The sequence below is a fragment of the Narcine bancroftii genome, chromosome 1, assembly GCF_036971445.1.
Source record: "Narcine bancroftii isolate sNarBan1 chromosome 1, sNarBan1.hap1, whole genome shotgun sequence".
Classification (NCBI taxonomy): Eukaryota; Metazoa; Chordata; class Chondrichthyes; order Torpediniformes; family Narcinidae; genus Narcine; species Narcine bancroftii.
In genome coordinates this window covers 282663395-282690923 of record NC_091469.1, presented here as the reverse complement: position 1 = coordinate 282690923, position 27529 = coordinate 282663395, and the positions used below count along the sequence as shown (strand labels likewise).

General features: G+C 42.2%; 1 long non-coding RNA gene across 1 annotated transcript; it reads left to right on the top strand.

Annotated features, from left to right (window-relative positions):
* On the top strand, window positions 1-27529 carry LOC138751637 (uncharacterized). Its single transcript, XR_011350097.1, has 3 exons — window positions 1-150; window positions 8343-8501; window positions 27435-27529. It is a non-coding gene; the product is annotated as an uncharacterized lncRNA (long non-coding RNA).

Genomic DNA, 27529 nt, shown 5'->3' with positions numbered 1-27529 from the left:
ATGAAAAAGGAATCGAATGGAGGAATAGTGGACACCAGGGAAGGCATTCAAAACTTGCAGAGGGATCTGGACCAGCTGGAAAAATGGGCTGCAAAATAATGGAAGATGGAAATTAATGTGAGGTTTTGCACTTTGGAAGGACAAATCAAGGTAGGGCATACATTATGAATAGTAAGCCATTGAGGAGTGCTGTAGAACAGAGGGATCTGGGAATATAGATTCATAATTTCCTGAAAGAAGCATCACGTAGATAGGGTCATAATGAGAACTTTTGGCATATTGGCATTTATAAATCAAAGTACTGAGCATTGGAGTTGGGATATTATGGTGAAGTTGTATAACACACTGGTGAAGCTAAATTTGGAGGATTGTGTACAGTTTTGGTCACTTAACTACAGGAAGGATATTAATAAGATCAAAAGAGTAGATTTACAAGGATGTTTCCAGGTCTTGAAGAACTGAATTATAGGGAAAGGTTAAACAGGTCAAGACTTTATTCCCTGAAGAGCAGAAGAATGAGGAAAGGTTTGATAGAGGTACACACAATTATGATAGATTTAGAGAGAGTAAATGAAAGCAGGCTTTTTCCACTCAGGTTAGGTGAGATAAAAACTAGAGAACTTGAGTTAAGGGTGAAAGGGGAAAAGTTTTAAAGGAACATGGAACATTAAGGGGAACTTTTTCATGGAGTGTGAAATGAACTGCAGGTTGAAGTGGGAAAAACAGGCTCAACTTTGACATTTAAGAAAAATGTGGATAGGTACAGTACATGATGGGGGGAGGGGGTTGAGTATGAAGGGATATGGTCTGAGTGCAGGTCAGTGGGACTAGGAAGAAAAATAGTTAGGCACAGATGAGAGAGCTGAACAGCCTGTTTCTGTGCTGTAATGTTCTATGGATCTATGAATCATTGCTGGTCAGGACAGGAGACTGTGGAGCCACTCTGATGACCATGAAGGAATTGCCTTTTGCCTTACTTTCTTGTCTTGATCGTGGCATTATATTGCCACCACCTCTTTGGGTGCCTTTTCAGGGTGAACAAAAGAAAATAAATGTGCATATTATTATGTACATACTAAATGGGATCATAACTCTCAATCTTGGAGTTTAGTGATTTGGTCAGCTGCTCAAGCAACTAGTGAATTAGTCGTATTTTTTCAAATTTGTGGACAGCTTCTTTTCAATGTTCTTTGTTGAAAGACGGCAGTGCTTTTAAACTGTGTGTGAACAACAGAGAATTAAACATTTATAGTGCAGTCCTTTGCTCGTGACTAACATCTCCAACCGAACTCCCACACTTCAGATTGCAGGAAGCGGGAAATGTAATTATTTTAATGTGTGTCATCTGCTATTACTCCTGTTTTTAATCGCATCCTCCTTATTAGTGGATTTGGAACCGAAAGATGAGGTGTCCATACTCAAAAGATTCAGCATTACGACATGCAAATAACTCTCTTCAGTACCCTGCAGTATATCTGGGCTTATGTGACGGCTGCAGATCAGTAGTAGCACTCTCACATCTAAGTCAGAACTTGACAGACCCTTTCTGGAGACTAGGGAGCATTGGCTTGTATGCCAGTGCATTATTGAGGGAGATTTTGGTGAAAATTCTTTCATATACTGCTATTGGGCAGAGGGGAAAGACTCTTCTGTTAATGCTTTGAACTGCAGAGGTGTCTCAAAATACTTCACCATTAATCTAAAACAATCTAATTGCCCCTTCATTCTGATGAGTAGGAAACTGCTTTCTGAGCGGAAAAAAACAACTTGCAAGATGAGAAACATCAGTGGGAAAAAAAGTTGGCAATGTTTTGATTTGGAACCCTTTTCAAGATTGAAAGGATAGAGGTAGTTATACGAAGGCTAGTAGGGGTTTGGTTAACTAGGGAGGGGTGAAGGATGACAGATTCCTCCACAATCTTCTTCAGTCCCAGAGCACCACAAGGCTGTATGCTTAGCCCACTGCTCTATTCACATTAAACCTATGTCAGTGTGGCTCGATTCCACAATAGCATCATCTATAAATTTGCTGACGATACCACTGTAGGAGGTTGCATAAAGAAAGGTGATAATTCAGCATATAGGAGGGAGATTGAAAACTTGGCTAAATGGTGCACCAACAATAACCTCACACTCAATGTCAACAAAACCAAGTAGCTGATTGTTGATTTCAGGAAGGTGTACAATCCATTGATAATTGGGGGATCAGAGGTGAAGAGGGTGAGCAAATTTCAGTTCTTGGGAGTCATTATCTCAGAGGATCTTTCCTGGGCCCAACACCATAAAGGCATGATGAAGAAAGAACGTCAGCACCTCTACTTCCTCAGGAGTTTGCGGTGGTTTGGTGTGACACCAGAAACCCTGGCAAATTTCTACAGATGTGTGGTGTAAAGTGTGCTGACCGGCTGCATCATGGTGTGGTATGGGGGCACCAATACACCTGAGTAAAGCCCTGCAAAAGGAAGTGGACACGGCCCAGGACATTACAGGCAAACCCCTCCCCACTATCGAGAGCATCTACAGAGAATGCTGCCATTGGAGTGCAGCAGCAATCATCAAGAATCTACACCACTCAGTACACGCTCTGTTCTCGCTGCTACCATCAGAAAAAAGGTCTAGCTGCCACAAGACTCATGCCACCAGGTTCTTGAACAGCTGCTACCCCTCCACTATCAGACTCCTCAACAACAAATTCAATCAGGGACTCATTTAAGGACTCCTACTTGTGCACTTCATTGATTATTTTTATTCTCTCTATATTGCACAGTTGGTTTGTTTACATTTTTTATCTGTTTACAGTTCTTTATTTATTTACATGTATACAAAGCGTACCCTTTTTTTGCATTACCGATAAGTGGTAATTCTGCCTAGCCTGCAGAAAAAGAATCTCTGGGTTGTACATGATATCACGTATGTACTCTGACAATAAACTTGATATCTGAAATCTGGAGCGCAATGGGTGGAATTGGGAGACAGAGGCAGTTGATTGACAGGCGCCAAAGGGAGAGAAAAAAAGGTGGTCAGGAGGAAGAAGATTTTTAAAAAAACACAGGGTGAAGCAGGAGACTGTTGATGGAGGGTGATAAACATTTCAAGCAGGATCCGTTCATCAAGACTAACTGAAAAGTTCTGACCCCAAACATTAACCATTCTTTATCTCCCACTGATGTTGCTTGACCACCTCTGAACTCCTGCAGATTGTTTTTCACTCCAGATTTCAAAATCTGCAGTCTCTCATATACGTATCTCCAGCAAAACCTCTCACCTTTTGTGCTCTAAGGAAAACACAAGATCTCAAATGCTTGGCTCGCCTCGTTATTCTCTCAACTTAATGTCATCATGCTAATCAATGTCAGGTTAATTGGTTAGTTGCAATTTTTTCCAAAAAAATAAATTTTACTCACAATTACTTATAAAAAGGAAACCGTACAAGGTCCTTTCATAGATTATAGAACAGTACGGGCCCTTTGGAGCTCAATATTGTGCAAACCCCTTTATTCCTTCCAAATATAAATATATACTAAACACTCCCTTAGAGTCCCTCATATCCTTAGTGTTATATCCAAATATTTACATTAATGTACAAAGTTACATTCATTCTCTATTTAGCACCATTATCACCACTTTGACACTTTATTGTTATTCCGTTGTTTGAGGGACTTCCCCTCATTTTCAGCCCCTCAATATCCGATAGCAGAAGGATCCTATACTGTAGTCCTTCTCCGCAGCACCCTTGTGTTGGATGAGCCGAGGCTCAATGGGAACAGGAACTAGCAATAGATTATCCACAGTTTGTTGACTGTCATTCACCTAACACCATCACATTCAGTTAAAATCTATCTCAAATGTCCAGTTCTGCTCCTGATGTGGACACAACAAATATAGAACATTGGGACAGGACCTCCAAACCACAATGTCAGTGCTGACCAAGATACCAATTTTAATCATGTGCTCATGGTCTATATCTCTCATTCCCTGTTTATGTGTCTGTCTAAATGCCTTTCATTGCAATCTTATTCCACCATATTCCCCAACAGTGTTTCAGCCACCACTCTTTGTCTAAAAACTTTGCCTCTTAAATCTCCTTTAAAATTTCCTCCATTCACCTTAAATCTACGCCCTCTAGAATTTGACGTTTGCACTCTAGGAACATGACTCTCATAGTTTGATACACTTCTACCAGGTCGCTCCTCAGCTTCCGATGGTTCAGAGAAAATTATCCAAGTTTGTCCAACCTCTCCTATGGCTAACAGTCTCTCATCCAACCTACATTTTGGTGACTTTCTCTATTCCCTCCAAAGCCTTCACATCCCACCTATAATGCCATGAACAGTACGGCACATAATACTCCAAGTTCAGCAGTGTCTACGAGCAATGGTTTTGTGAAGAAAAAAGTTAATGCACAGTTAATGAGGTGATATAGCACGGTGACAAGCCCTTCCAGCCCACATTGCCCATATCCCAAATTAACCCCGTGCATCTTTGGAACGTGGGAGGAAACCGGAGCACCAGGAGGAAACCCATATCACAGACAATGACAGATTGAAACCCAGGTTGCTGGCACTGTAAGAGCGTTGCACTCACTGCTCTGCTAACCATGCTGTACTTTCAATTTCTTCTAAAAATATAATGGTGCATAAACATTAAGTGTCAACTTATAGATCTGTTCCAAAAAATGTGGTGAAGATTGAAAAGCTAATAAAGCCTGAAGGTATTGAAAAGATTGTGTTCTGTGCATTCCCATACCATGCTGACTGGCTGCATTGAGTCACTGACCACATCACTGACCAACTCTTAAGGGGGGGATAAAATCCCCATCTAAATGTCATAACACATTCATTCCTTTGACACTAGTAGTCCATGAAAATGGGAAGTTATGCCAGGAATGTGCCACATTCTATTCTATCCCATTCCAGGGGAAAATAAAGCTTGAATTCTGGTTATGCCATGTTGCCACTGCTACTCTCCCATGCAGTCTTTGAGAGCAGCACGTTGTAGGACAAGACTGATGACAGGGCGGAGGTTGACTGAACGATGTCCGGCCATTTCAGTGCTGATCGATGTGGATGTCATTTTAAAGAATTTGCTGGTCAATTAGCGAAATCTGAGAAAACTCTAACGTTGCTTGTAAGGTCACAGTAGCTCAAAGTGTGAGGCTGCATTCAGCAGCCTTTTGATGCACTGTTGACTTTTCACTTGCTTCTAGTGTGCCTGGAATACTTCACAGAGAGTTTGCTGGAGACCTCCTCACAGCTATTGACCCACATTGAAAGTTCGTCTCCATTTATGCTCTTTGGAGCTGACCTGCTTCGTTAATTGCTTGGAACCTCTATTTTAGATCCTTGGTCAACTCCTGAGTGAAACGAGAAAGAATGCCTCCTGCTCCACATGTAAGGCGTTCTTTGATTTATTCAACGTGGAAGCAAAATTTTTCTACCTTATTAATTTCTGTCTTAAATAGGAAGGATGACCTAATGTTAAATGTTTAGCAGATGTCTGGGGTCATGTGCTAGAGAAACTCAGCAGATCACACAGCATCCATAGGAAGTAAAGGGTAACTGATGTTTCAGGCCTGGGCCTTTCATCAAGTATCAGGACGACCTGCATTTATATGGTGGGTTTCACAAATTAGGAATAGTCCTACACTGATCCAGATAAAGAAGTGAACTGTAGCTCGGAGAGAATCTCACTACTGCACTGGAGTTTATTTTAATGAGACAGCACAGTAGAAGACCCTTCTGGCCCATGAAACTCATGCTGCCCAATTACATACCAACCCAGTATGTTTAGGAGGGTGGGAGGAAAACAGAGTGCCCAGGAAAAACCCACGCAAGACACAGTGTGAATGTACTCGCTCCTTACAGAGACTACTGGATTTGAACCCATTTAATTGGCACTGTAGTAGTGTTGTGCTAACTGCTATGCTAACCCTGTTAACCTAAAGTCTCCTCTTAAACACTGGAGCTGAATTTGACTGATCACATTCAGGTTCATGGCCCTGGATGAATTACCTGTAGTGACAACTGGAAAACCCATTCCCATTCGTAGAACAAGCAGCCCATTCATCAGAATGATGATAACTGAGGCCCAGGAATGGGAGAACAGGCTTTTTCCATTTAGGTGAGATACAAGCCAGAGGAAATTAGTTAAGGGTGAAAGAGGAAAGGTTTAGGGGAACATTAGAGAGTAGTGGGAGTGTGGAATGAGCTCCCAGCTGAAGAGATAAATGTGGACTCAGTTTTCATATTTAAGAAAAATTTGGGCAGGTACATGGATGGGAGGGGTATGGAGGACTGCGGACTGGGTGTAGGTCAGTGGGACTAGATAGGATAATAGTTTGGCATAGACAAGAAAGGCTGAAGAGCCTGTTTACTCTCCTGTACTGTTCCATGGTTCTAATGGAATGAAACAGACAACTCAGTTAAAGATCTGATACTGCTTAAAAAGATTATTTGTATGCAAGAAAATTCTATGAATCCAGATGGTTTATATAAAAAGAAATGTTCTCACTTCACATACTTAAATATAGACTTGACCAATCTTTATATTATGTCTTTTACAACCTCAGGATGTTCAAACTTGCTCAACAGCCAACAAAGTGCACATCTGCAAGGCACCAGAAGATAATGGATTTCAAATCCTTCCACTACAACTCAGAAAGTTAAGAACAATTAATAAAAAAAAACTAGAATTTATGAAAACTAGATTCAATAAGAGTCCCCACAAAATCTATTTGATTCACTTGAACAATTTAAGTTTGATATTTTTATTCAGTCTGGTCTTGTGTACTGAGACTGATAATACATTCAAAGTAAGGCATGACAATTAAATATTTATCATAATTAATATCGAGTTCTTGAAACATTTTCTCAAAGTCCAGCAAAAAAGGACAGTGGGGCAAATTATACTGCAATAGAAAATGAATTTTTATGAAATACCTGTAAATAACTAATTCTGCCTGACAGATTAACTCACAGCAGTCGTAATGTTGTAAAATTGGTAATAGAGAATCCCAGATTGCATCTTGGTCGAAAAGTAAAGATGAAACAATCCTTTTGCAATGAAAATCATAGATTGGCATTCTAAAATCCAAAAATATTTTGTGTTTGGAAATCTGCAAGTACTGGGATCTGGAGCAAAAACCTCAGTGGGTCAGGAGCCATGGAGGTAAATAGAAAGTTAATGTTACAGGATTGAGAAAAGACCAAGAAGAGAGGCAGGGGAAGTCACAGAGGGGGAGCAGTGAGAGAGAGAGAGACTCCCTTTGTGTCAGGAACAGTTGCTACCACTCCACCATCAGACTCCTGGTAAAAACACATAGAAATATTGGAGGAACTGAGCCTGTCTCACAGCGTCAGTAGGATGCAAAAATGTATTATCGATGTTTCAGATCTGAGCTTGACTCTTCCATCAGGTTACACCACCAGACTCCAAAGTAACAGACTTTATCAGAGACTCATTTAAAGGATTCTTACTTTGCACATTATTTATTACTGAATATTTTTTTTCTTCATTGCACTGTCAGTTTGTTTACATTTCTCTCTTTTGCAGACATACCTTTTTCTTGAATACAGTTTACAGTTACTGATAAATAGAAATTCTGCCTGGACTGCAGGTAGAAGAATCTCAGGGTTGTATGTGAAATCATGTATGTGCTTTGACAATAAATTTGAAATTGAATTTTGAAAAGAGGAGAAAACCTCTTCAAAGTGGCACACCTTGGAGAGACTTCGCAGTGAAGAAAGTAAGATAGATACAAGAGGCTACAAATGCTGGAACTTAGAGCAAAAAACAAATTGCTGGATGAACTCAGCAAGCCTGGTAACGCTTGTTCAGAAGGAAGATTTTACATAGTGCTTAAGCGACACAGTTGGCGTAATGGTGAGCCCAACGCCTTTATAGTGCCAGCGATTGGGATCAGAGCAGGGTTTAAATCGCATGTTGTCTGTAAGGAGTTGGAACTTTCTCCCCGTGTGTGCCTTGGTTTTCCTAGTGGGCTCCAGTTTCCTCTCACCATTCAAAACATACTGGGGGTGTAGGTTCATTGGGTGTAAATTGGGAAGCATGAACTCATGGGCTGAAATGGCCTGTTACTGTTCTGTATGTCTAAATTTTTAAAAATCTCTTGGATGTGGCCCAAAATATTAATCAAAACTCATTTCTGAGTGAAGTAACTGGTAAGCACAAGAAGATCTAGCAGTCAGTCTGCAGAATGTCCCACAAATGTTATATGAAATGAATGGACAGTGAATTTATTCTCCAGTGATGAATTTCACCAAGTTATTAGAAAGCTACCTGGCTTATTTTAAATTTGTATCATGATATCTTCTTTACTCTTTTAGAACCATTGAACACTACAGCACAGAACAGGCCGTTCCTCGCACTCCAAACTCCTGGAGTAGCCTTGACGTCGATATGGCTACAAATTCTCTGCAGCCTACTTCAACTAGTCGGACCCTTGCTTTCCAGTCATGTCACTGCACATCAGCTGTAAGCTCAAGGTACCTTAGTTTCTTGCACTCAAAGGACTCCACTGCATCTTCCCAGGGCACTGTAAGCTGAATTATATAAAAGAGATGGAGTGAGGCCTACCACAGCACAAGGTATGGTCAGGGGTTGGTTTCCGCGATTTAATTTGGGAAGCAGACCCTCTGGCCTAAGTCTGCCACCATCTTCCAATCATGTACCCTGCCTAACCACCTGAAATCTGATCTTGATGTGACGATTCTGGCTTGACTCTCACCTTCCCAGACAAATGCAGTTAATGGCCAGATGGATGAAGGGGGACGTAGAGCGTTAGCACTCTTCTGCTGATTTTCTAGCACTGCTTCAAGACACTGTTGCACCTGGTTGTGACACCAGGTGTATTTGCCTTCACTGAGGCTGGTCTTGCAGCCCAGCAAAATATGTTTTAGTTTTGCTGAAGTCAGGCAGAGGGACCATGTGGGGTCCTCTCCATACCAGTGGCTGAGCTTCATAGCAGATGGCGAGGTCATATGAAGCTCTGATGGTGAAGCTCACTCTGACTGTCTCCATCTCCCACAGCTCTTTCCAGGAGATCTTCCTTTTCTCCACTCCTCATCTTGTCCATTGCTATTGCTTTGTCTGAGCGACAGTCTTTGCATGCCTTGCTGTCTCCTCCTGCTGACACATCTCCTCAGTCACAAGCTGTACTGGCCCCAAGACCATTCCTCCCTTGCTGCACTCGGCTCATGATGTCCCTATGTTAAGTGCCATCTTTGCTTGCTTAGTTTGCCCCTGATGGAATCCATTTCCTCACAGTATCCAGGTTGACAGCAGCTTGAGCTACAAATGGATCATTCACCTCTGTGAACATTATCTCCAGTCTTAGTATGGCGCACTTGTACTCCTGTGGTAATGGATAGCTCTAGGACTCCTTTGTCATAGAGCCCTATGCTGCTGAGGCATCTGGGAAGACCAAGCTACTTCCTTACGTACGAGTCGATCAGTCTCTCAAGTTTTTCCACGTTCGAGACTGGAACTTCATATAGGGTTAGTGGCCACATGAGGTGTGGAAAGAGCCCACACTGCAAACACCAGAGCTTCAACTTGCCAGGTAATGTGGTTCTGTCGATGCTGTCAAGGCCACTGATAGCATTCTTCCTGAGCTTATGTACCTGCTCTATATCTTTGAGAGAATGGGTTATACCACTCACCTAAGCTTTTCACTGGTTTCCCAAAGACTGTTGAAATAATCTCATCACCCATGTAGAAGTGTTGATCTACCAGTTTCCTCTTAACGATGAAGGGGCTTCTGGACTCGCTTGACTGGATTTCATCCGAACATGCTCCATGTTCCCTTGAAGCTTCCTCAACAGGCATACAGTACAATTCTTGGTTGTGGTCAGTGTTGTGAGATTGTCTATATATGCTCTGATAGGCAGCAGCCTGAAGCCAAATGTTACGTGCTGCCCTTTAATCACCCATCGAGATGCTCTAATGATCACCTTCATGGCCATGGTGAAGGCTAGCGCGGAGAAGGTATAACCAGCCATGATTCCCACTTCCAGATGTTACCACTCTGCAATGTAGTCTGCTGTTATCAAACATATCTGCACTTTCTGGAATTAGGCCTTAAAGAGGCTTTTAAGGGCCACTGGGGCCCTGAAAAAGTCAAAAGCAATCCAGAGTAGTATTATGAAGGATTGAGCCAAAGGCACTGACAAGGTCCAGGAACACCATATGAAGATCTGTTCCCTTTCTTGGTGACATGGATCTGATGCCAGATAGTGCAATCTAATTCCAGAGAAGCCTGAGATCCCTGCTTTCTGGATTGATGTATTAATTAGATGGTTCCTTTGCAGATATCGTGACAGCCCATGAGCCACCACACTAAAGAAGATTTGGCCCTCAACATTCAGAAGACTGATCTGACAGAATTGCTGATTTCTGATAAACCCTTTTCCTTTGATATATAAGACCATAAAACATAGGAACAGAAATAGGCCATTCAGCCCATCAAGTCTGCCCCGCAATTCAATCATGAGCTGATCCATTTTCCCACTCAGTCCCACTGCCCAGCCTTCTCATTGATGCTCAGGCTGAACCTATCAATCTCTCCCTTTAATACAGCCAATAACTTGACCTCTACAACCGCCTGTGGCAACAATTTCCACAGATTCACCACCCTCTGGCTAAAGTAATTCCTCCAAATCTCTGTTTTACAATAAACAATAGGTGCAGGAATAAGCCATTTGGCCCTTCAAGCCAGAACCTCCATTCACTGTGATCATGGCTGATCATCCACAATCAGTACCCCATTCTTGCCTTTTTTTTTCTGAATATTTTTGAGAATTTTCAATCAATGTGCAGTCAAAACAAAGAATAATCAAAAAGTTAAATATTATTATTTGTAATATTAACTAAATAAATACAAATAACGATCCACATGTCAATATTAAATAAAGTGAGAAAAAAGAAGGAGAGTCAATTGTGATTCAATTATTATAAAGAAAGAAAAATTACAATAATACTACAAAAATGCAAATTTTATGTCTGTTGATCCAAAAGGAGAAAAAGATAATAGAAACGAGAACAAAATAAGAGGAACCCCCATCCCAAGAAACAAGAAGGAAGAATAAAAAGTAAGAAAAGAGAAAGAATAGGAAAAAGAAAACATTTCTTCACTTGGATAAACCCGACTCCCATCAAGGGACAAATAACCTGACTTATCTAGGGTCCTCGGTGCTGCGAGCACTGGGAGGAAGAGACAAGAGTGGGGAATCGTTAAAGATTTACCCCGATGTATCTGTTTCTAAGCTTATAGGTTATCTTCTCCAGGGCAACACAATTATGAATTTCTATCTTCCAATAGGCTATACCTAGTTGGGAATCTGATTTCCAAGTAACTACTATGTATTTCCTGGCTAAAGCGAGCTTAACAAATTTTAATTGATATTTCAACAGCCTCATTTTAGGTCTTAAGCCTTCTAAATTCCCCAATAAAAATAATTCCTGAAGATATCGAATGCCAGTAATTTTCTGTTTCTGTCTTCTCCCCATATCCCTTGACCCCACTATCTTTAAGAGCTCTATCTAACTCTTTCTTGAAAGCATCCAGAGAATTCGCCTCTACTGTCTGCTGAGGCAGAGCATTCCATAGATCTACAACTCTCTGGGAGAAAAAGTTCTTCCTCAACTCTTCTAAATGGCCTACCCCTTATCCTTAAACTGTGGCTTCTGGTTCTGGACTGCCCCCAAACATAAGAAACAAGTTTTTTGCCTCTAACGTGTCCAATCCCTTAATAATCATATATGTTTCAATCAGATCCTCTCTCATCCTTCTAAATTCCGGTGTATACATGCCCAGTCGCTCCAATCTTTCAACATATGATAGTTCCGCCATCCCGGGAATTAACCTCATGGACATACGCTACACTCCCTCAATAGCAAGAATGTCCTTCCTCAAACTTGGAGACCAAAACTGCACACAATACTCCAGGAGTGATCTCACCAGGGCTCTGTACAACTACAGAAGGATATCTTTGCTCCTATACTCAACTCCCCTTGTAATGAAGGCCAACATGCCATTAGCTTTCTTCACTGCCTGCTGTGCCTGCATGCTTACTTTCAGTGACTGATGAACAAGGACACCAAGATCTCGTTATATTTCCCCTTTTCCTAACTTGACACCATTCAAGTAGTAATCTGCCTTCTTGTTTTTGCCACCAAAGTGGATAACCTCACATTTATCCACATTAAATGTCACCTGCCATGCATCTGCCCACTCACCCAACCTGTCCAAATCACCTTGCATTCTCATAACATCCTCCTCACATTTCACACTGTCACCCAGCTTTGTGTCATCTGCATATTTGCTAATGTTACTTTCAATTGGTGCTGGAGTAGGCGAATTGGCCCCTTGAGCCAGCACCGCCATTTATTGGATCATGGCTGATCTTTCTCTTTCAATAGCTAATCCCAGCCTTATCACCATAACCCTTAACTCCCCTGCCCACAAGAGTCTTATCCAACTCTCTCTTAAATCTATCCAACGAATCCGCCCACACCACCCTCTGTGGCAATGCATTCCACAGATCTACAACTCGCTAGGTAAAAAAAAATTCTCCTCATTTCTGTCTGAAGTGGCCTTCCCTGTATTCTTAAACTATACCCTCTAGTCATAGTCACACCCATCATTGGGAACATGTGCTCTGATTTCATCCTGTCAAGCCCTTTGATAATCCGAAACACCTCAATCATGTCTCCCCTAAACTTCATCGCATATAATCCCAGTCTTTCTAACTTATCCGTGTATGTCAATCCTGCCATCTCGGGAACTAACCTCGTAAATCTGCGCTGCACTCCCTCTATAGCAAGTATGTCCTTTCTTAAATATGGGGACTAGAACTGGACGCAATATTCCAGGTGAGGTATCACCAGGGCCCTGTACAACTGCAAGAGGGCTTCTCTACACCTATACTCCAATCCCTTCTTTATGAAACCCAACATAACGTTCGCCTACTTCACCACTTGCTGAACCTGCTCGCTAGTTTTCAATGACTGGTGAACAAGTACGCCCAGATCCCTTTGCATTACCCCACTCCCCAGCTTAACTCCATTTAAATAATACTCTGCTCCTTTGTTTCTGCCTCCAAAATGGACAACCTCGCACTTACTCACATAAAACTTCATCTCCAATTTCTCCGCCCACTCCCCTAACCTGTCCAAGTCCCCCTGCAATTTCTTGACATCCTCCTCGCACTTCACATTACCACCCAGTTTAGTGTCATCTGCGAATTTGCATATGTCGTTATTAATGCCTGCATCCAAATCATTTACATAAATGATAAACAACCGAGGACCCAACACAGATCCCTGCGGGACCCCAGCTCATCATATTCTGCCATCCAAAAAATGACCTGTTTATTCCAACCCCTTGTTTCCTATTTCTCAACCAACAATCTATCCATGACAGCACCCTACCCCCGATACCATGCGCCTTGATTTTGCCAACTAGCCTCTTGTGTGGGACCTTATCAAAGGCTTTCTGGAAGTCCAAGTACGCTACATCCACTGGCTCTCCCGAGTCCACCCTCCTTGTTATATCCTCAAAAAATTCCAGGAGATTAGTCAAGCAAGATTTTCCTTTAAGGAACCCATGCAGACTAGTACCTATACTATTATTCCTTCCTAAGTGTTCTGCTATTTCTCCTTTAATGATGGATCCAATATCTTCCCAACCACCGACGTCAGGCTGACTGGTTATAATTTCCCGTATTCTCTCTCCCTTCCTTCTTAAAAAGTGGTACTACATCAGCCAGTCTGCAGGCACTTCCCCCGAATCTAAAGAAGTTTGGAAAATGTCTCTTAAGCTCCCTGGGATGTAACCCATCAGGCCCAGGGGACGTATCAGGCCTCAGTTCAAACAATATGCTCACAACCACCTGCTTCTGGATCTGGATCTCCATCAGATTCTCTGTTTCCTTCGGTAATTCCACCAAGTCCCTAGATACTGCTTGACCCCTACCCCTTATCTAATCATAACCTATATTCTCCTTGGTGAAAGCAGATGCAAAGTATTAAGTTCCTCAGCCATCTCCATGTTCCCTTCATCATTCATCTAAATCATTAATGTATATTGTAAATAGCTGCGGTCCCAGCACCAAGCCTTGCAGTTCCCCACTAGTCACTGCCTGCCATTCTGAAAAGGAGCTGTAAATCTCTACTCTTTGTTTCCCATCTGCCAACAATTTTCTATCCATGTCAGTACCCTACCCCCAATATCATGTGGTCTAATTTTCCCCTCTAATCTCCTATGTGGGACCTTATCAAAGGCTTTCTGAAAGTTCAGGTACACTACATCCACTGGCTCTCCCTTGTCCATTTTCATACTTACATCTTCCAAAAATTCCAGAAGATTAGTCAAGCATGATTTCCTCTTCATAAATTCATGCTGACTTGGACTGATCTTGTTACTGTTATCCAAATGTGCCTCTATTTCATCTTTTATAATTGACTCCAGCATCTTCCCCCACCACTGATGTCAGCTAATTGGTGTATAATTCCTTGTTTTCTCTCTCCCTCATTTCTTAAAAAGTGGGACAAAATTAGCTACCCTCCAATCCACAAGAACTGATCGTGAATCTAGAGAACACTGGAAAATGATTACCAATGTGGCCACAATTTCTAGAACCACCTCCTTAAATGCCCTGGGGAGCAGACTATCAGGCCCTGTGAATTTCCTTCAGGTCCTCTGTCCACTAATACTCCTGGGAGATTGTTTGTGTCTTCCCTAGTGAAGACAGATCCAAAGTGTTCAACTCATATGCCATTTCCTTGTTCCCCATAATAATTTCACCTGTTTCTGCCTTCAAGGGCTCAACTTTGATCTTAACCAATTTTTTCCTTTTCACATACTTAAAGAAGCTTTTACTATCCTCCTTTATATTCTTAGCTAGCTTCCTTCGAACTTCATCTTTTTTTCCCATATTGCCTTTTTAATTATTTTCTGTTGCTCTTTAAAAGTTTCCCAATCCTCTGGTTTCTTGCTCATCTTTGCTATGTTATACTTCATCTCTTTTATTTTTATACTGTCCTTCCTTTGTCATCCACGGTCGCCCTTTATGCCCCTTACAATCTTTCTTCATCTTTGGAATGAATTGATCCTGCACTTTCTGTATTATTCCCATAAATACCTGCCTTTGTTGTTGCACCGTCATCCCTGCTAGGGTATCTTTCCAGTCAACTTTGGCCAGCTCCTCCCTTATGACTCCATAGTCCCTTTTGTTCAACTGTAATATCGACACTTCCTATTTTACTTTATCCTTCTCAAATTGTAGATTAAAACATCATATTATGGTCACTACCTCCTAAGGGCTCCTTTACCTAGAGTTCCCTTTATCAAATCCGGTTCATTACACAACCCTAAATGCCTTCTCCCTGGTAGGCTCTAAAAATCCATCTTGGAGGCACTCCACAAACTCCCTTTCTTGGGGTCCATCACCAACCTGAGTTCTCCCCCTCCCCCATAACAACCGTAGCATTACCTTTGGGACATGCCAATTTTAACTCTTGATTCAACTTGCACCCTCTATCTAGGCTACTGCTTGGGGGCCTGTGGATAACTCCCATCAGGGTCTTTTTCCCCTTACAATTTCTCAGTTCTACCCATACTGACTCTATATCTCCTGATTCTATGTCACCCGTCACAAGGGACTGAATTTCATTCCTCACCAACAGATCCACCCCATACCCTCTGCCCACCTGCCTGTCCTTTCAATAGGACGTGTACCCTTGAATATTCATTTCCCAGCCCAGGTCCCCTTGTAGCCATGTTTCTGTTATTCGAACAAGATCATACTTGCCAATTTCCAGCTGAACCTCAAGCTCATCCACTTTATTTCTTATACCTTGTGCATTCATATATAATACTTTTAATCCATTACTCCCCTCCCCTTTCACATTAATTCCTATTGCACTGATCCCTTTTCCTCTTTTAAGTGGATGCCATAGAACTATAGAACATTACATTAAAAAAACAGGCCCTTTCTGCCCTTCTAGTCTGTGGCAAACCATTTTTTTTTGCCTAGTCCCACTGACCTACACCCAGTCCATAGCCCTCCATTCCTCTTCCACCATGTACCTGTCCAAATTCTTCTTAAATGTTAAAATTGAGTCCACATTCACCATCTCACCTGACAGCTCATTCCACACTCCCGCCACTCTTTATGTCAAGAATTTCCCCTTCACGTTCCACTTTCACTTTTAACCTTTGTCCTCTGGTTTATATCTCACCTATCCTCAGTAGAAAAAAACTGTACATTTACTCTGTCTAGCCCATCATAATTTTAAACACCTCTATCAAATCTCCCCTCATTCTTCATAAAATCCTAACCTGTTTAACTTTTCCATGTATCCTAGTAAATCTTCTCTGCACTCTTTCTATCTTCTTGATTAGGTGACTAAAACCACATACAATACTCCAAATCTGGCCTCACCAATGTCCTATACTATACAACTTTACCACAACATCTCAGCTCCTACACTCAATACTTTGATTTATGAAGTCCATTATGCCAAAAACTCTTTATTCAACCCTATCCACCCACAATGCCAATTTCAGGGAATTATATATCTATTCCTCAATCCCTCTGTTCTACCGCACTCCTCAGTCCCCTGCCATTCACCGTGTACACTGTTTCTTGGTTTGTCCTTCCAAAATGCAACACCTCACACTTGTCTGCATTAAATTTCATCTGCCATTTTTCATCCCATTTTTCCAGCTGGTTCAGATCTTTCTGCAAGCTTTGAAAACATTTTCTGTCCACAACGGCTCCAATCTTGGTGTCATCTGCAAATTTGCTGATCCAATTTAACACATTATCATCCAGATCATTGGTATAGATGCAGCAATGGTTCTAACACCAATGGTCCAGCGGAGCTGCATAATGTGGTCCAATCCCTGAAGCACCACTAGTCACAGGCCTCCAGTCTGAGAAGCATCATCCACCACTACTCTCTGGCTTTTCCCATCCAGCCGTGTCCAATTCATTACTTCACCATGAATACCCAGCGTCTGAACCTTCCTGATTAACCTCCCATGTGGGACTTTGTCAAAAACCTTACTAAAGATTCAAACTAGAGGACATGGTTTAAGATTGAAGGGGGAAAATTATAAGGGGAACATGAGGGGAAATTTCTTCACGCAGAGGGTGGTGGGGATGTGGAATGAGCTTCCGGCAGACGTGGTCGAGGCGGGATCATTGGTTACATTTAAGGAAAGACTGGATCGTTACATGGATAGGAGGGGACTAGAGGGGTATGGACCGGGTGCTGGTCAGTGGGACTAAGAGGGTGGGGATTTGCTACGGCATGGACTAGTAGGGCCGAACTGGCCTGTTCTGTGCTGTAAGTGGTTATATGGTTATATGGTTAAAGTCCAAGTAGACAACATCCACAGCCTTTCCTTCATCAACTTTCCTGTAACTGCCTCGAAAAACTCTATAAGATTTATTACACACAATCTACCACTTACAAAGCAATGTGGACTATCCAAATAATTGTATATCTGATCTCTTAGAACACCTTCCAATTATTTACCTACTATTGACATCAGGCTCATTGGCCTATCATTGGAGCCTTTTTTAATGAATGAAACAACATGAGCTACCCTGCAATCTTCCAGTGCCACACTCGTGGATAAGGACATTTTAAATATTTCTGCCAGAGCCCTTGCAATTTTTACACTAGTCTCCCTCAAGGTCTGAGGGAAATATCTTGTCAAGCCCTGGGGGTTTAACCACCCTTATTTGCTAAAAGGTGGCAAGCACATCATCCTCTTTAATCTGTTTAGTTTCTATGACCTCACTGCTTGTTTTCCTTACTTCCCATGACTCTGTGCCCGTTTCCTGAGTGAATACTGATGAAAAAAAACAATTTAAGATCTCTCCCCTCTCTTTTGACTCCATGCAAAGCCGATCACTCTGATCTTCAAGGGGGCTAATTTTGTCCCTTACTATCTTTTTGCTCTTAGGATTTTCCTTCACAATGTCTGCCAAAGCAACCTCATGTCTTTTTTTGGCCTTCCTGATTTATTTCTTGAGGTTTTTCTTGCATTTTTTATACTCCTCAAGTACTTCATTTGCCCCATGTTGTCTATACCTGTATACACCTTTCATAGCTGGAATCATTATTATGAACTTCCTCTTAACCCTCTCCAACATCAGCACATTTTTTCTTAAATGAGGAGCCCAAAACTGCTCTCGATATTCCAAGTGAGGTCTCACCAGTGCCTTATTTATTAACGTCATATCCCTGCTCTTATATTCTATTTCTTTTTGAGATGAATGCCAGCATGGCACCTCCAATAATACCCTCTCTTTTGAAATGGTGTGTGATCCCAGTTGACCGTGAACTGTATTTTTGTGGATCCAAAGTGACATTAGAGCATGGAAACATTTTACAAGCTGCCTGTGTGGCAAACAGAACTAAGGGTTTCACTGTACTTATTGCACCTGGCCATAAACAATTTAATTTGGGTTTATGTTTCTATGAGACGTCCCACATTCTTCAAACCTAGAAAGTATCATGGCAGTTTTTCACTCTCTTAATACACTCACACCCACCTGGGAATCAAGCTGTCAGACCTTTAGGTGACAGCTCTTGCAGTGTTCATCCAGGAATCTTTTAAATATGCTGAGTGTCTCTCGTCAATTCCAGCATTGCAAATCCTGGAAATGTTCATTATTGCTAAGCACAGTGTTCTCCGTCCATACATTAACTCTCTCCTGGGGGAAAACATGAACGATCACACTCCATGAACAGTTCAATATAATGAGGCACAGTGAAGGTGAGATTAAATAAAAATTTGACTGAACTGAATTTAAACCTGCTGGAAGAACTTAGAGGGTCAAGCAACATAAGTGGGGGAAAAAAAATGGATGATATTTCGAGCTGAAACGCTATATAGAGACTTTATTTAAAACTGAATTGAAAATGTGTCCCTGTCTCAGGTATTACCTCCCAGAGATATACTTGGTCTGCACACAGTTAGCATAGCAGATAGCGCCAGCGCCAGCGATCAGAACCTGGATTTGAATCCTGTGCTGTCTGTAAGAAGTTTGTATGTTCTCCCCATGTTTGCGGGGGTTTACTCCAGGGGCTCTTGATTCCTCCCACTGTTTGAAACGTATCGGGGTTGTAGGTCAATTGGGTGTAATTGGACGGCACGGCCTCGTGGGCTGAAAGGGCCTGTTACCGTGCTGTATTATAAATAACATAAATAAAATCTCCCTGTTCTGACAGTCTCAGACTTGGAAAGTTAACTCTCTTTTTCTTTTGACCACTGATGATTGTTCTCTGAGTTCTTCTGTTTTTCATATTCCCATATCCTTGACTCAAGTGGAAGTGCAGCATTAATGTAAAAGCATATTGATTGTGGGATTTTTGTTTTGAACAGTAGCTGTTTGAACTCAGTCCTGAAATAAAACAGAAGCAAATGATGGGGCTCAAATTCCTTTGTTGTTTTAATATCAAACAACATCATTAATGATGATTGCTTTGTGCTCAGTCCTATTCTTGTGTTCAGTAGTTCTTATTTGTTCTTCCTTCTCTCCTTTTTGTGGAAATGATAAAGGAACATGTTTGTGCAACAGGAGATTACAAAGGCATTTCCACACTCAGGGGACTATGAGGTTAAATCACTACCATTAGCATCTGAGGTTTGAGCTCAAAGGAACTATAAAGTGGATTAGCATTAGTGAAATAAAGTCAGAGAGCAAACAATCAGAGTGGACTGGGAGACCTGCTACATTAGGATTAGCCACTGGGGTACCTGAATATCTTTATCCTCATTGACATAACTTCCCAACAGGTTCTTGTGTATTAGTTTGCACAGAAAATTCACTGAATGATTTTCCAGATGTAGTGAAAGCAAATTTGTCGAGCTCTTACCTTAGTGAAGATGAAGCGAGTGTTTATCGTCAAGCAACTGCTTGGAGGCGTTGGTTCTCTTGGTTTGCAGGCATTAAAAAGTTGTTTTATATCATGTTGCATTGCAAACTAATGTGGTATAACCCATCATTTAACTAGGCCAGCCATCTCACTCATGTGAGTCCTGACATTTAATGCCCCCATTAACAACAAGGTTCTGAGAAACTATGAAGCTGCCAAATCAGGCCAGTTTTACATAAGAAATAGGAGCAGGAGTCAGCCCATCAATACTATGTTATCATTCAAAAAAAATCATGGGTAATCTGGCCATGGCCTCAGCTCCACCTACCCGCCAGTTCCCCATAACCCTTAATTCCAATTTTCTTCAAAAATGTACTTCATTGGGCAGAGAATTCTACAGATTCACCACTATCTAGGAGAAGCAGATCCTCCTGATCTGTTTTAAATTCATTCCTCTGAATTTGGAGACAATGTTCTATACTCACCTGCCAATGGAAACAGCTTTCCTGCTTCCATTTTATCTATTTCTTTCATAATTTCATGTCTCAATAAATGTCCAGGGCAACAGCTTTTGCAGGAATTGGCCAGCTGCAAGGCAGAGGTCTTAAAGGGACAGGCCACAATCAAGGTCGAAGTTGGAAACGTGGAGTGAGGGCCAGGATTCAAACAAGGCTGAAACACAGGGGACAGAGACCTCCCCTACCATCTACATTACTGGGAAATGTCAAGTCATTGGTGAATAAAATTGATGACCTGAGGACAAGGCTACTTTACCAGAGACCAGTAAGACAAATTTCAATTGTTTGCTGCACCGAGACCTGGCTAACTGAGAACACACCAGACACCACCATCTGCCCAGATGGTTTCATTCTCCATAGACTGAATTGGAACTCAGATTCCGGGAAAGGGAGAGGGCAATGTGTGCTTTTTCATTAATGCTAGGTGGTGCATGGACACTAGAGTTCTGTTGACCTCCTGCTCTATTGCCTTAGAGTAAATCTCTATTAAATAGTGACCCATCTATCTACCCCGAGAGTTCTCATCAGTGATTCTCACTGGAGTTTACATCCTTCCCTATGCAGATTATAAGAAGGCACTTGCAGAGCTGCATGATGTGGGTCAGTAAACAAGAGATGGCCCAGCCTGACGCACTACAAATCTTAGTCGGCGACTTTAACCAGGCCTGTGTGAAGAAAACCCTGCCTAACTAACTAGGAGAGTAACCTGCTGTCCCAGAGTGCCCAACACACTTGATCACTGCTATACCAAGATAAGGAAGACCTACTGTTCTTTCCTGAGCCCACACTTTGGCAAGTCTAATTACCTGGCTGTGCTCCTCTGCCTTCATGCAGACAGAGCCTAAAAAGACAGGCTCTGGAGGTCAAGATGCTAGAAAATGGTCGCAGAAGGCTGAAGAACAGTTACAGGACTTCCTTGAGTCAATGGATTGGGTGGTGTTCAAGAACTCTGCTGAGAATCTGAACAACTACACTGACGCTGTCATCAAAACAGCTGTGGATGAGTGTGTCCCCACCAAATCATGCAGGATTTTCCCCAACCAGAAACCCAAGATGAACAATGAAATCTGCTAGATTTCATCTCGACCCAGTTTGCAGGCATTTAAGTCCAGAAATCCAGATCAGTTCAGCAGGAGCAGGAATGATCTGTGGAAAGCTATCTCCTTGGCAAAGTGGAGATTGCGGATGAAAATGGAAACCATGAGGGACTCCTGACAACTTTGGCAGGGCCTCAATGTCATAACCTGCTACAAAACCAAATCCTGTAAAGTAGCTGACAGTAAAGCTTCTCTCCCAGAGGAACTAAATACCTTCTATGCCTGATTTGATGACAATAACAGCAAAAAACTACCCTTCTGCGCCCCCCTAATGATTCCACCCTGTCCTTATCTGAGGATGATGTGCATGCTGCCTTCAGGAGAGTGAATCTGAGGAAAGCATCCAGCCTAGATGGAGTACTTGACTGAGTATTAAAAATTTGCGCTGATCAACTTACCAAGGGAGTGATACCCACCTGTTTCAAACAGGCATCAGTAACCTGCCTTAACGACTATCGATCAATAACACTCACATCAACAGTGATTAGGTGTTTTGAAAGGCTGATAATAAAGGATATCATCTCCTGTCTGAGCAGTGACATGGATTCATTCCAGCTCGCCTATGAGGGTCTACAGCAGATGCCATCTCACTGATCCTACACAAAGTCCTGGAAGATCTGGACAGTAAAGCTGCTTACATCAGGATGCTCTTTATCAACTACAGTTCAGAATTTAACACCATCATCCCCTCAAAACTAACCAGCAAACTCCAGGACCTGGGAGTTAATACCCCACTTTGTATTTGGATCATGGATTTTCTCACTTCCAGACCAGAATCAGTGAAGATTGGTAAGAACTTCTCCACAATCTCCATTAGTACTAGAGCACCACAGGGCTGTGTTCTTAGCCCCCTGCTCTACTCACTTTACACCCACATCTGTGTAGCTGGTAGCACTACACGTTGCATGAAAAAACATCCTTTTCTTGTTGCTGCTTCTTTTACCATTCACTCCAAGTCGGTGTTCTCAGGTTACTGAGCCTTTATCACTGGAACAGCTTCCCCTTATCTTATGAAAACGGTTCATGATTTCAACACCTCTGCTGAATCTTCCCTTTAACTTTCCCATTCGAGTAAAACAAAAGAAATCTGTTGTTAATAAATCGTGGACCCTCAGTTTTGCTGAATAGCCTTTTGTCGGTACTTCTAAAAATGCTTTCTGATTATCAGTGTTGCCAACATCTACCACACTTCTCCATTACTTAGTAAAATAAATTTAATCATGTTCATCAAATACAACTTGCCTTTAAGAGGTCCTTACTGGCTTTCCTTTCTGAACTTCAGAATCAGTATTTATTGTCATGAACAAATCACGAAATTCGCTGTTTTGCAGTAGCATCATAATGCAGAAAATCAGATTATAAACCATCTTATAACGATAGTATAAAAAATAAAAATAATAGTGCACGAAAAGTAAGGCACTGTCTTTGGTTCATTGATTATTCAAGAATTTGATGGCAGTGGGAAGAAGCTGTTCTTGAGCTGCTGAATGCTCGAATTCAGGCTCCTGTACCTGTTCCCCGATGGCATGACCTGGATGGTGGGGGTCTTTGAGGATAGACGCTGCTTTTTTAAGACACCACCTCATGTAGATGTCCTCGATGAAGTGAAGACTGGTGCCGCAGGCCAAGTTAACAACCCCCTGGAGAATTTCCATATCCAGAGAGTTGGCACCTCCATGGCAGACAGTGATGCAACCAGACAGTATACAGTCCACTGTACATCTGTAGAAGTTTTTGAGAGTCTTCGGTGACGTACCAAATCTCCTTAAGCACCTCATAAAGTATGGTCGCTGGTGAGCCTTCTTCGTGATTGCATCAACATGGAGGCAGAGATATTGACATCCTGGAATTTGAAATTCTTGACCCCCTCCACTACTGAGCCCTTGATGAGGACTGGGACATGTTTCCCTGACTCCCTCCTGATGTCCAGAATCACCTCCTTAGTTTTGATGTTGTTGAGTGCAAGGTTGATATAGTGACACCACTGAAAGAGGTGCTGTATCTCCCTCCTCTATGCTTCCTCATTGCTGTTTGTGATTCTGCTGACACCTGGTGTCATTGGCAAACTTGTAGATAGCATTGGAATTGTGCCTGGCCACACAGTCATGGGTATATCACGAGTAGAGCAGTGGACTAAGCATGCATCCTTGGGGTGCGCCTATGTTGATATTCAGTGAGGAGGAGACGTTACTTCCAATTCATACTAACTGGATCCAGTTGCAGAGTGGGGTACAGAGGCCCAGAGGCCCAGAGTTTGTAGCTTCTCGATCAGTACTGAGGGAATAATGGTATTGAAAGCTGAGCTGTGGTCATGAAGAGCAGCCGTATGTATGAGTTGCAGTTTTCAAGGTGATCCAGAGCTGAGTGGAGAGCCAGCGATATTGCATCTGGTGTGGGGCAATTGTAACATTAGGCAAATTGTAATGGGTCCAGATCTTTGCTTAGGTACATGTTAATTCAGGCAATGACCAGGTTCAAAAAGCATTTAATCACAGTAGAAGTTAGTGCTACTTAAACCTTCCTGTGCCTATTAATGTTCGTGTAGTTTATTTTTTCTAACAGTTTCACCGCAACAGAGATGACTGAATTTCATCCTGTCTCCTGGGACCTTATACCCTGTTGCCATATTCCATTCCTCTCTGGTATCAAGGGAAGGGAACTGAAGATAATGGCAAGCCCTCTGCACCTTCCACCCCACCTCCCTCAGCAGACAGCACTGAGTGGTTTACTTACTGTAACAATATCCAAACTCCTCATTCCTTTTCACCCAATCATTTATCTCCATATTATCTCCCAGAATCACAGTGCGGCTTTCAAGCAAACAGAGGAACTACTGGCATGGTCTTTGCCCTCAGACAGAGTCTGAAAAAACAACCACCTGAAGAAACACACAAAGATCAGCGTGTACAGAGCTGTTGTCATACCCATGTTCCTGTTCGGCTCCGAATCATGGGTCCTCTACCGGCATCACCTACGGCTCCTAGAATGCTTCCATCAGCGCTGATTCCACTCCATCCTCAACATTCATTGGAGCGACTTCATCACCAACATCGAAGTACTCGAGCTGGCAGAGTCCGCAAGCATCAAATCCATGCTGCTGAAGACCCAACTGCGCTGGGTGGGTCATGTCTCCAGAATGGAGGACCATCGCCTTCCCAAGATCGAGTTCTATGGCGAGCTCTCCACTGGCCACCGAGACAGTGGTGCACCAAAGAAGAGGTACAAGGACTGCTTAAAGAAATCTCTTGGTGCCTGCCACATTGACCACCGCCAGTGGGCTGATATCGCCTCAAACCGTGCATCTTGGCGCCTCACAGTTCGGCGGGCAGCAACCTCCTTTGAAGAAGACCGCAGAGCCCACCTCACTGACAAAAGACAAAGGAGGAAAAACCCAACACCCAACCCCAACCAACCAATTTTCCCTTGCAACCGTGCCTGCCTGTCCCGCATCGGACTTGTCAGTCACCAACGAGCCTGCAGCAGACGTGGACATACCCCTCTATAAATCTTCGTCCGGGAAGCCAAGCCAAAGAAGAACCTTTGGTGCAGTCATTGTGGGTAAACGGGCTGTTCCTGTGCTGTACTGTTCTTTGTTTTAGATATTCATTATATTTGGTATTTGCATTTCCCTCTGACAAACTCCCTGGGTTTTTATTTGCTAACTGGTTCATGTGTAAATTGTTCTGCACCACCAAGACCTGTGTGGTTATATATTTCTCCCGATGCCTCTGCTAGTTCAAGCTCTCTGCTGGTCTGATTCCTCTCTGAGCACTCAAGGCTTAGCATGGCTATGGGCAGATTATCAACAAACGTTTGGTGCTCGATGCCTGCATTAGAAAGCAACAAATTAATCTGTTCCCCTTAAGTGGGATCAGTATGAGAACAGCCCGCGCCAGCCGCCCCAGCTCTGACAGCCCACCCCAGCTCTGACAGCCCGTGCCGGCCGCCCCAGCTCTGACAGCCCGAAGGGACAGGAGCCGGAGTGCGCACCAAAGCACCTTCCGTGCAGCTGTCCCTTTCAGATGGCCAGCGCTGCAGCTGCCACCTGAACGACCATTCCACAGGTCTGAATCCACTTCTATAGGCGCATTCTTGGCGGAGAGTGCACCTGAAAGAGGCTAAAGAGATGTCACTAGTCCAGCGCCACTATTAAGAGGAGAGAAGCAAAAGAGTGTGCATCCAGAGTGTCCAACTATCCCACCCTTTCCTGCACTTCTGTAATGTCCAGAACGCCAACCTGTCCTGTCTGGCAATGAATCCTGAGATATCCAGGTCTTTTTCCCCTCATGTACCTTCCCCTCTTGTAGAAATATACTTGGCGAGTGGTGGAAATATCTCCTTAAAAGTTCACCTGTGTTCCATGACAATTTTATCGACTATGCCATTTATCTTGACAAAGTCTCCTTTTCATCAAGACTGTCCACCAAACTAAATCTCATGGATCCTGATGAAATGTGTCAGCTTTGAGTCAGCTTTGAAGCAAAAGCCCCTGAAGCAGAGATTGGATTGTGGTGCCAATCACCACCTCTTAATAAATGAATGCCCTAATGAGGTTTCCACGTGTTTCATAACTTTACAACAATGTTTGTTGGTTAAATGAAGAGTTATCAGTCATTCACCTAGATTTTTTAAGTTATGAAAACAAAATACTCAGCATTTTAGGCAATATTTGATTGAAAGGTGAAATGTTTAAGGGGAACATCAGGGGAATCTTCTTCATGCAGGGAATGGAGATTTGTTTTCAGGAAGAAAACCTTTTGAAAAGAAATAGTTGTCCAGTGTGATATAAACTGTTCCAAGTTCTTACACATCCCTTTAATTTTCCTGTAGATTTTCTCCCCAATCTTCTTTTGAAAATGGATATCTTGTGTCTTTAAATCTCCGACTTGCTCTAGGATGGCCTAAAGGCCCTTCACCTCTTCCTTGAATTGTCTCTTTGTGGGATATGCGGAACATTCCTCATTTTAGCTATTCTTGCATTATAAATCCACATGGTTACTTGTGTTCACAGTTCACCATTCTAAAACTGCTGTGTATTCCTTATAGTCTCTCTTTGTCGGGTCCCCTTCTTACTTTGCCATTGGTAGAACAACATTGCTTCATATATATTAATTTGACTGGTCTGCAGCAACAATTGGAAGTCAAGTTTGAGGTTAGTTAACCAGTTTTGCGTTCTTGAGGAAAGGGCGTTTATCTTGGTAACATCGGCATGAAAATGTCCGCAGAGAACAGAGCACTGTTATGTGGTTTGTGCTTTGAACAGATTTCTCCCAGTCACTCACATCCAACGAGCTTACACATCATTCATGTTTCAAATAGTCGCAGTGACCATTTCCTGTTTGGATCCAATTAAGAGCATGGGTTAAAGAGGCAAAGTCAGAAGCATGAATAATAAAATAATTGTGTAGTTCACAAATATAAATAAGAGGATAATGTTTTTGGGAAGAGGAACATAGATAAATTGCTTTTACAGCAGAGCATTAACATTGATAGCAATGGACAGTCCTCTTTAATGTTAGAAACCCATGTTTTTTTTATTTTCAAAGTACTTTCATTCTTTTTAGATTCTGCTTTCAAAAGGAACCAAAACCCAATACTTCAGATAATTACCCTATTGAAGTAGATATCCATAGATAAACAAGTAGAATTTCTGAGCTTGTAGTTATGTAACATCTAATCATGTTTTTCAGAAAGGCTTCAAAGCTTTGAAAGTAAAAGAGGGAGAAAGAAAGAACAAACACACTTACATTTCCATGAAATGTTTTGAGTCATCATGTGTCCAGGGCAGCACAGTCAACAAAGTACTTTTGAAACTGTATTAGAAGCAAATGCAGAAATGAGTTTGTGAACAGTCCCCCAGGCATCAAATGAATAAATTATTATCTAATCTTTATTTTTTGTGCAGTGGATTGAGGAGGAGTAATTGGTTGGACAAGCCACTTTAAATCTAAAGAGAAAATCAGCTCAAAGTACAGAAAAGTATTATAAAGTGTGAGAGCT